The following is a 10,382-nucleotide window of genomic DNA, read 5'->3' as shown; positions in this document are numbered from 1 at the left end:
TAGAACACACTTCTAATCCGAATTGCTCAATCAACCAATCCTTGTGGGATTCGACCTCACTCTATTGTGAGTTTTTACTTGACGACGATAACCGGTGCACTTGCCGGAAGGAATTTTGCCGATCGTGCAATTTCCTAAATCGTAGCATAACTAGTTTATGTGCATCAAGTTTATGGCGCCGTTGCCGGGGATTGGTTTTCGATTGACAATTCTCAAATTGGAAGCTAACTAGATTGAGCAATTTTCTCTTGCTTTGTTAATTCTGTTCTAGATATTTGTTGAATTTTAATTTCTGCACTTGGTTACATGCTTTCCTTCTTTATGCCTTTAAATTCATGCAACTAACTCACTGACTCACTAACTGTTTGATTTAATTCCTCAATTGATCTAACCATACTCTTCCATTAACCAAGAGTATTTTACTTGTTTGTGTTTGAGCCGTGTTCTTGTATGACAGGTAGGAGAGAAGAGACATCAACTCCTCCATATACCGAACCGGAAAGGACCCTTCATAGACTTAGAAGGGAAGCAAGAGGGAAGAGAGTAGTGGGAGAAGAGGAATCTGAAGGAGAATCTGAGGACAATTTTGAGGAAGCTCTAGATCTCAACATGGATAGAGAAGTTCACAACCATGAGAGAGCTGATGGAAACAATGCCATTCCTGAGAGGAGGGTTCTTAGTTCATACATAAACCCAACCTCTGGGAATTGTGGTAGTAGCATCCAGAAACCACCCATTCAGGCCAACAATTTTGAGCTCAAGCCACAGCTAATATCATTGGTGGAAAATCATTGTTCCTTTGGAGGAAATGCTAATGAAGACCCAAACCAACATCTCACAAAATTCCTGAGAATTTGTGACACTGTGAAGTCCAATGGAGTCCAGGAAGATGCCTATAAACTGCTCTTGTTCCCATTTTCACTTAGGGACAAGGCAGCTAAGTGGCTGGAATCATTCCCAAGGGGGAGTCTAACCACATGGGATGAGGTGGAAGGCAAGTTTCTGGCACGTTTCTACCCTCCACAAAAGGTCAATAGGCTTCGATCTGAGGTCCAGACTTTTAGACAACAAGATGGTGAAACTCTCTACGAGGCATGGGAGAGATTCAAGGACTTGACAAGGAAATGCCCACCAAACATGTTCCATGATTGGGTGCAATTGCACATCTTCTATGATGGGCTCTCTTATGAATCAAGGAAGGCTGTAGACCATTCATCAGGAGGTTCATTGAACAAGAAAAAGACTGTGGAAGAAGCCATTGAAGTGATCGAGACAGTGGCTGAAAATGAATACTACTATGCATCAGAAAGGCACAACACTAAGGGAGTCATGGAGCTGAACCAGGTTGATACAATTCTGGCCCAAAACAAGGTGTTTGCCAAGCAACTAGCAGAACTTACCAGGCAATTAGAAACAAAGCAAGTGACTGCAATACACACACAAGATCAAGAGGAAGTAGGCATTGAAGGAGGTGATTGGGAAGAGGCCAATTATGTGGGAAACCAACAAAGGCAATCATATGATCCACACTCCAACACTTACAACCCAGGCTGGAGAAACCACCCAAACTTTGGGTGGGGAAACCAACAAACCCAACCACAAAACCACAAACCTTACAACCACAACCAACAAAACAATTCCACATACCAAAACTCCAACCAAAGATCATACCAAGCCACACAACACACTTACCCCCAATCGTCATACCATGACCAAAGTAATCAACCTACCCAACCCAATCCTAACCAACAATTTCAAGATCAATTAAACCGGATGGAAGGAATGATGGCAACCATGAGTCAAGACATAATTGAATTGAAAAGCTTCAGGGATGATGTGAGGACTACCTTAAGAAACCATGGTGAAAAACTCAAATGGATGGAATCTCTAGTAGGAGAGCTATCTCGACAGGCCCCCAAATCAACTGCAGTGTTCCCTAGTGACACAGAAAAGAATCCTAAAGGGGAACAAAAGAGAGTAAGATGGGAAGAATGCAAGGCCATCACCGTATTGAAGGAAGTCTCAGAAGAAGGAATCAGGCCCTCAGAGCACGAACCAGAAATCTTGAAAGAAGGTGTGGAAGAAGTTAGGCAGGAAGGTGGAACTGAGCAAGCCAAGGAACTGCAAAAAGGCATGATGGAAATATACCAACCAAAAGCACCATTTCCTGAAAGGTTAGGAGGAGGTGAAAAAAAGAAAACCTATTCAAGGTTTCTAGAGACATTTAACTCTCTTCATGTCAATATTCCTTTTCTTGAGATTCTTCATCAAATGCCCACACACATCAAGTATTTAAAGGAATTGTTAAGCAAGAAAAGAGTTTTGAAGGGAGGACAAACTGTAACAATGAACAAAGAATGCAGTGCTCTCATCAAGAAGGACACCCTCTCTAAGAAAACGGACCCAGGAAGTTTTCATATCCCTTGCATCATTGGGGAAACAAAAATTGACAGAGGATTCTGTGATCTAGGAGCTAGCATAAATGTGATGCCTCTAACTCTTATGAAGAGGCTACAACTGAATGAGGTGAGATCCACTGATGTAATCATACAACTGGCTGACAAAACTCAGAAGCAAGCTGAAGGGGTAGTTGAAAATGTGCTGGTGAAAGTGGGAGATTATTACTTCCCCACAGACTTTGTCATTGTGGACATGGAGGAAAGCTATTTGCACCCTATAATTCTGGGCAGACCATTTCTAGCCACTACTAGAGCACTCATAGATGTAGAACAAGGAGAACTAATTCTGAGAATACATGATGAACAGCTCATTTTCAAAGTCTTCAAACCTGCATCTGAGCCTGAACCAGAATCTGAAAAGCCTAAAGATGATAGTAGCTATCCGTGTTTGGAGGAAAGTAATCCAGCAGCTGAGACTCTAAAACAGTCATTGGAAGGCAAACAAGAGTTGCAAGAGTTAGAGCCACAAGAATCAGTGGAAACAGATCAGAAGGATCCTCCTGACATAAAGGGCAATGAAGAAATCCTCAAGAGAAAGGGAAGAGTGATAGGGAGATTGCCAAGAGGATGGAGAAACAAGAAAATTCCCACTGAAGGTTTTTCTCCAGGAGATAAAGTGATCTCAAGTCATTATCTGCCAATCCCACCTGGCCTCAAGACCATTCCTTCTCAGCTCCCTCAAGTGTTCACAATAAAGAAAGTTCTTTCTTTGGAACATTTAGAGGTCATGAATGAATCAAGAGGGGACGTTTTCATAGTGAGAGGAGAGGACGTCAAGCACTACAATCCACCCTAACAAGGGACAACCGTCAAGCTAGTGACGTTAAAGAAGCGCTTCATGGGAGGCAACCCATGTTTTTTAGTATCCTTAATCTTTAGTGCTTTGCTTTACATCTAATAAAGTATGGTTTCTTATGCATGAACTTGAATCCTCAGGACAACTATTGATTAAGTGCACTAAACCGTGCATGTAAATTACAATTGGTCTCTAAGTTTGGTGTGCCTGATGGCACTCCCAAATCTTACTCAAATTGAATTCCATCTTTCATTCAAGGTGCACAACCAAACATTAAGTTTGGTGTTCTTTTTGAACACAGTTTATGAAAAGCAAGAAGTTCCTCTGGATTTCAAAATTCATGACAAGTATACCATTCATATGTTTTAATGCTTTAGTTTCAATTACTTAGGGTAGTCACTTTGTTTAGAATCAAAGAGCCAAGGTGACTATGATTTAGTAGAAATATGCACACTCATTAAGGACAACCAATATGGATGTCATGTCATCAGGAGACTTAACCAAAAACTAAGTTTGGTGTCCAAATAATAAGTGTGCATACATGTAGAAGTCACGGCTATAAGCTCACAAAGACAAGCATTGATTTACATGTGCAAATACTATTCATAATTCACATGGACCGAAAAATGATAGCAAATTTGTTTGTTTGTGCAGGTACAAAAGAAAAGACAAAAATGGAGGAAAAAGACAAAGGGAGGGACGTGCTTGGTCAAAAAGAAAATTCATAAATCTTTGAAATTAACACATGGGAAAAGGAAGTTCTGCAAGAAAAGAAAGCTACATGTACAACCTAATGCATCTAGAATACTTCCAAGAAAATGAAAAGCCAAGCGTCCTTATCTACAATTCATATATTTACCATCAAGCCACCCTTCACAAACCACCCTAGCCGTTCATTTTGCACTCATGGGCACTATAAAGAACCACTTAGGGAACGAGTCCTACACCATCAATCCTCCTTCATACACTTTTTCCTTCATCATAGCATAACCATCTCTTGCCGAAAACAATCTCACCACACCTCCAACAACACTTCTTGCTTCACCTTGTCAACTTTAGTTGTCACTTACCAAAATGGCAGCCTCATCTAGCCACAAAAGAAGAAAAGACAAGCAGCCAATGGAGGAAAACAGGGGATTCGATGCATGGAGATACAGATCAGTGTTCCATGAGATTCAAGCCGAATGGATGAGACCTAAAACGGTACTAGCTGAGGTCCCCTTTGAACTTGAAAAGGATGAGTTCCCAGGTGTTTGGGAAAAGATCAAAAAGAGGAAGTGGGAGCTCCTAACTAAGCCAATCACTAGAATCAACATCAACTTGGTGAAGGAGTTTTATGCAAATGCAGTAAGGGAGGATCAAACCAAGAACCCCACATACAAAAGCTATGTGAGAGGGGTGGAGGTTGACTTCAGTCCCAAAGCAATCATGAAAACTCTTGGCCTGAAAAACATACATTTCAGCCAAGCAAGTTATGACGAAAGGATGAGAGGAGAACCTGACTATACAACTATTGCTGAAGACCTTTGTGCCATCAGAGCTGAATGGGTGAGAAAAACAAGAGGGGCTCCAAGAGTCTTGAGAAGAGGAGACCTAACACCTGAAGCTAAAGGGTGGTATGCAATAGTTAGGAGATCCATCCTACCCACTGCAAACTCTTCAGAAATAGTCCCTAAAAGAGCCATCTTGCTACATTGCATTATGGTTGGAGGAGAGATCAAAGTTCATAAACTCATTGCTGAACAGATACAAGAGTTTAGTGAGAAAAGTGACCCTGAATCCTGGCTTCATTTCCCTAGCACCATCATTAGACTATGCATCGATGCCAAAGTACCACTTGAGGATGAAAGACCTAATTGGCTATATCCTGGGCTGGCCATAACTGCACACAGAATGACTCTTGGCCCAACTCCTCCAAGACATACAAGAAGAAGAAATGAAGAAGGGCAACAAGTGGAAGCCGAGCAAGAAGCAGAACAAGAAAGACAAGAAGGAGAAGACAGAGAAGAAGAGCAAGAAGAGCAAGCAACTCCTGAAAGAAGACAACGTATTCCCAGAGAACCCATGGATATGAGCAGAATGCAGGAAATCATGGAAGGAATGTCTCAACAATACATGAGGTCTCAGGAAAGACAAGAAGACTTTCATCTAAAAATGATGGATATGCAAAGGAACTTTGAATCAAGATTCTTTGATCTGCAAAGGGAACAAAATCTACACTTACAGGAATCCTTCAGCCACATATGCCAACACCAAGATGCCAATGTCTTGGCAATCAAGGAAGCCACTACTTTACAGAATGCAAGATACTCAGTCCAAGCTGACTACAACATCAGTTCGCAAATCAAGCTTAACTACATAGGGGAACATCTACACAAGATGGACCCAGCATTCCCAGCTTATGATGAGTATTTCAAAGGGAGGAAAGAAGGAGAAATAAACAAGGCAATGATCCTTGAAAAAGGAGTGGAAGAAACGATGAAAAAGGCTGGATTCTGGAAAAAGCTCATAAGAAAAGACAAAGGAAGCACAAGTGGTCAAAAAGAGGCAGGAAGCAAGAAGAAGCAGGATCCCAAGAATTAAGAAGAACCAAGCAATAAATAAGAGGTGGTCTCGTTCCTTAATAATCAAATGATAATTGGTGACTTGTCTTTATGAATGTTTTCATCATAAATCATCTAAGTGTTAGGTGGAGTCTTTTTTTTTTTTATGAGTCGTTTTTTTTTAAGTATGTGTGTTTGTTAAGTGCTTTGAATAAAGTGAATGCCTAGATGTTTGGATATAACTTCACCTTCTTAAACAAGTGCGTGCCATGCTTGTTCTGTTTCAAAAATAAAAGAAAAGTTTGAACAAAAGTAACTTGGCTAAATTAGTGACAAATCAAGTAGAATTAAGTGGTGGTATGCATGCTTGATTGTTTAGTCACATCACTAAAATTAGAGTGTAGAATTATCATTTTTTTATGTAGAAGTACAAATTGTCTATGGATCTTGATGAATAAATGTCTTTGGCTATGAAAAAGAAAGAAAAAGGAAAGGAAAATAGCCACGGAAAAAGGCAACCAAAAAGCAAAAAAATTGAGAAAATAAGCTAGGCACCAATGGTTTGAACTTCTGAGACAAATGCCTGTGGTGTTTATGTATTAAGGATATGCTTGGATGAATAGGTTCTGAGGAGTGTTTCAACACTTGGTAACTTGGGTTAACTAACCCGGGATTATCAACCAAAAGTCCACTATCAAGAGCAACCTAAATACAAAACATTTAGTCACACAAAGAGGTGCTGGGCACTAATGTCTCAAGAAGAAATGTGAACTAAAATGCCTAAGGTGGATATGTGTAGTGCACTGATAAGAAAAAGAAAATGCCAAAGGCTTGTGCAACACATGACACTAAGCAAACAAGGAGCAAAAGAAGCTCTAAGAAAAAGAAAAGAAAAACAAAGAAGAGAAAAGTGCTAAAGACATAAGAATAACAAGAGGCCATAGCAATTTTTGATGGATGCAATAAAAAAGTGATAATCCTACCTGATAAGTATGAAAAAGTGATGCTGCAACTTTCTGCATAAAACCCTTCTGATGAACTTCAAATGCTTGCTAATATAGCCAATGTAATTGCTTTCTGTTTCATACTTTCTTCTCAATTAACTCAGGACTTGCTTAGGGACAAGCAAGTATTAAGTTTGGTGTTGTGATGCCAAGGCATCATAGGCTAGTTTCACTAGCAATTTTCTGTTAGTTTTAGTTGTTTTATGCATTTTCTTGAGCTTAAAGTAACCAAAAATGGGTAAATGAAGAACAAAGTAATGAACCATCCAAACAATATTATTTTGATGCAAATTCCATGAGTTTTAGTTATATTACTTAAATGCTATGAATGAAAGATTTCTCATGAAATTTTGCAAGACTTTGATGCAATTGTTTGGATGATTTCAGGGAAGAAGAGGCTAAGCAAGGAAGCAACAAAATCAATAAAGGAAGCTTGTATATAACATGTGGAGTTTAAGTTCCAGTTTAAGCCTAAACTGGAGCTTAAACGCCAAAATCATGAAGGATAAGAAATGCTGGGATTGAAGTTTAACCTCCAGTTTGACCTCAAACTGGAGGTTAAACGCCAGAATGAAAAGCCTCACTTAAGGAGCATTCCACGTTTAACCTCCAGTTTGACCTCAAACTGGAGGTTAAACGCCAGAATGAGTAAGCCACCCAGGGAGGAGTTCCACGTTTAACCTCCAGTTTGACCTCAAACTGGAGGTTAAACGCCAGAACCAAGAAGAGTACCAGGGGCCATTCCACGTTTAAGCTCCAGTTTGACTCAAACTGGAGCTTAAACGTGTTCGATAGTTTCTCCACTCCAGGGTTGCTCTCTCCAAGCTTCCACGTTTAACCTCCAGTTTGACCTCAAACTGGAGGTTAAACGTGTTCGATAGTTTCTCCACTCCAGGGTTGCTCTCTCCACCTCCACGTTTAACCTCCAGTTTGACCCCAAACTGGAGGTTAAACGTGTTCGACACCTCCAGGGCCACCATTCCAAGCTTCCACGTTTAACCTCCAGTTTGACCTCAAACTGGAGGTTAAACGTGTTCGACCTCCAGGATGCCTCATTCCTTTTCCACGTTTAACCTCCAGTTTAACCTTAAACTGGAGGTTAAACGTGTTCGACTACATTACTCTCCAGGGCTACCATTCTTCCATTTCCACGTTTAAGCTTCAGTTTAACCTTAACTGAAGCTTAAACGTGCTTTTACAAATGGCCTCACTGGAAGTATCTGGCGTTTAAGTTGCAGTTTAAGCTTAAACTACAACTTAAACGCCACTCTTGAAAAGGGTTTCTGGGCCAAAAATATTGTGATTTAAGTTAGTCTTTGAGCACAATTATTAACTTAAACTTACTTTGGTATGAAACCCAATTGAATATCATGGTTTATGGGATTGGGCCTGAAGGATTGATGAGTTTGAAATCTCAATTTGTTGAGTCATGTGTCATTATTTGATTATCACTAAGTTGGCTCAATAAATGTTACAGGACTTGGATCAACAACCTCATCAAGATTATGGATCATAAACCCAAGGCAAAAGGAAAGCAAGGAGAGGCCTCAAAGCCCAAGAAGCACAACTGAAGCTCAATATAGAAAGTGTATAAATAGGATAGAAGTTAAGTTAGAGAAGACTTTACTTTCACTTTGAGCTAGTTTTTCCTTTTCTTTGTAATTGAATTCAGAGCTATGATTCACTAAACCCCCTTTCATTGGGTTAGGGAGCTCTATTGTAATTCAATGAATCAATAATAGTTTATCTTCTTCTTCAATCTTTTCTCTTGAATTTTGTTAGAAAGCTTCTCGATCTAATTCCATTGAGTAGTTGTCTTGGGAAAGAGACTACTCATACTTGGAATCCTTCGGAGCCTTGGGAAAGGAATGGAGGATTCATGCTAGAGAAGCTTTCTCACAGTGGATTGGATTGGGGTTTGGATGGATATTGTGACATGTAATCCTACCAAATTGTGGTTCATGAAATTGTGTGGTATAATCAGTGATCAAGCATCATCTCTTCTTATGAACATTTAAACCAAGGGATTGGGAATTTGTTTGTTTTTAGAGAGCATTGGTGAGCCAAGGAATTGGGATCCAATCATATAAGATTGCCAAGCAAAATTCAATGAATGCATTGGTTGAGGAAGAGATATACATGTTTTGATTCGGAGATTTCAATATCTCCTAAACCCAATGAATTCCCCATTTCTGATTTCACTTTCTCTTTACATTCTGCAATTCAATTCTTGCAATCACCCCCATTCCCTTTTAATTTCAGCAATTTACATTCTGCTCTTTAATTCATGCAATTTAAGATTCGGCCATTTAATTTTCTTGTCATTTACTTTTCCCGCCAATTTTACATTCCGCAATTCTCATCTCAATTCTTGATTCCGCTCAACTAGAACACACTTCTAATCCGAATTGCTCAATCAACCAATCCTTGTGGGATTCGACCTCACTCTATTGTGAGTTTTTACTTGACGACGATAACCGGTGCACTTGCCGGAAGGAATTTTGCCGATCGTGCAATTTCCTAAATCGTAGCATAACTAGTTTATGTGCATCATTAGGTATTATATGAAAAGTTAAATTGTTTCAGTATAGACTTAATGAACCTATACTTGGGACAGACTAACTATTCATACCGAAATTTACATAAGCTTTAAATACATACGTTAAACAGAGAAATCAGAGCAGAGTAAAGAAACACAGAGAACAGAGTAACCAGAGCAGAATAAAGGGATACAGAGAAAGGAGTAATCAGAGCAAAGTAAAAAGACAAAGAGAAAAGAGTAATGTGAAAAAGAGAAATGGTTTGAATTAAGATGTTGTAAAAGTAAAAGCTGTAGAGTTTGTACAGCATGATTAAACAGAGAAAGAAAGAAGTACTGCATAAGAATGTGAAAGTGATGATGAATAATGAGAATGTTAATGAATGATGATAATGAGAATGATTATGTAAGAATCTGCTGCAGAGAGGCAGTCAGATAGATGGTGGTACGACCACTGAGAACGCTTTCCTGGGATACCTTGCTATAATGCTTTGCTATAAGACAGAGGTTGCTTACAGAGGTATCGAGATGAGTGTGCTCCTGTAAGACAGAGGTTGCTTACAGTGAGTGTGTTGTTGCTCCTGTAAGACAGAGGTTGCTTACAGTGAGTGTGTTGTTGCTCCTGTAAGACAGAGGTTGCTTACAGTGAGTATGTTGTTGCTCCTGTAAGACAGAGGTTGCTTACACTGAGTCTGTTGGGTGTATATCGGCTAATAAGTGCCGCCCTGCAAGACAAAGGTTGCTTGCAGTGGATATTGCCAACAGGAAAGCCTTATCCAGACAGAGGTTGCTGGGTAACGTCGGGAGCGGGTATGTAACCGACAGATGAGCTCATTACCTGCACTAGGGCTAGAGATGCATCATACTTGGCTGTGCATTTTCCTCTGTTATGATTGTTGTATGAATGTATGCTTTCCTTGTTTGTATTCTATTCTCTGTGTCTGTGTTGTATTTTCTTGTATTTTTTTGTTTGTGTTTTGCTTTCTATTTTCTCTATTTCCTCTATTTATATGTATCTTCTATTTACTGCTTCTTGTATTC

At 39.7% G+C, this 10,382-nt stretch overlaps 1 non-coding gene across 1 annotated transcript; it reads right to left on the bottom strand.

The window, feature by feature from the left end:
- Nucleotides 1-1,035: 1,035 nt before the first annotated feature.
- LOC112781935 (small nucleolar RNA R71) lies at nt 1,036-1,139 on the bottom strand. The gene has a single exon (XR_003192681.1). It is a non-coding gene; the product is annotated as a small nucleolar RNA R71 (small nucleolar RNA).
- Nucleotides 1,140-10,382: the final 9,243 nt, after the last annotated feature.

The sequence above is a fragment of the Arachis hypogaea genome, chromosome 19, assembly GCF_003086295.3.
Source record: "Arachis hypogaea cultivar Tifrunner chromosome 19, arahy.Tifrunner.gnm2.J5K5, whole genome shotgun sequence".
In the NCBI taxonomy this organism is placed as follows: Eukaryota; Viridiplantae; Streptophyta; class Magnoliopsida; order Fabales; family Fabaceae; genus Arachis; species Arachis hypogaea.
Note: the sequence above shows the minus strand (reverse complement) of the source record. Positions and strands in the feature narration are given on the sequence as shown.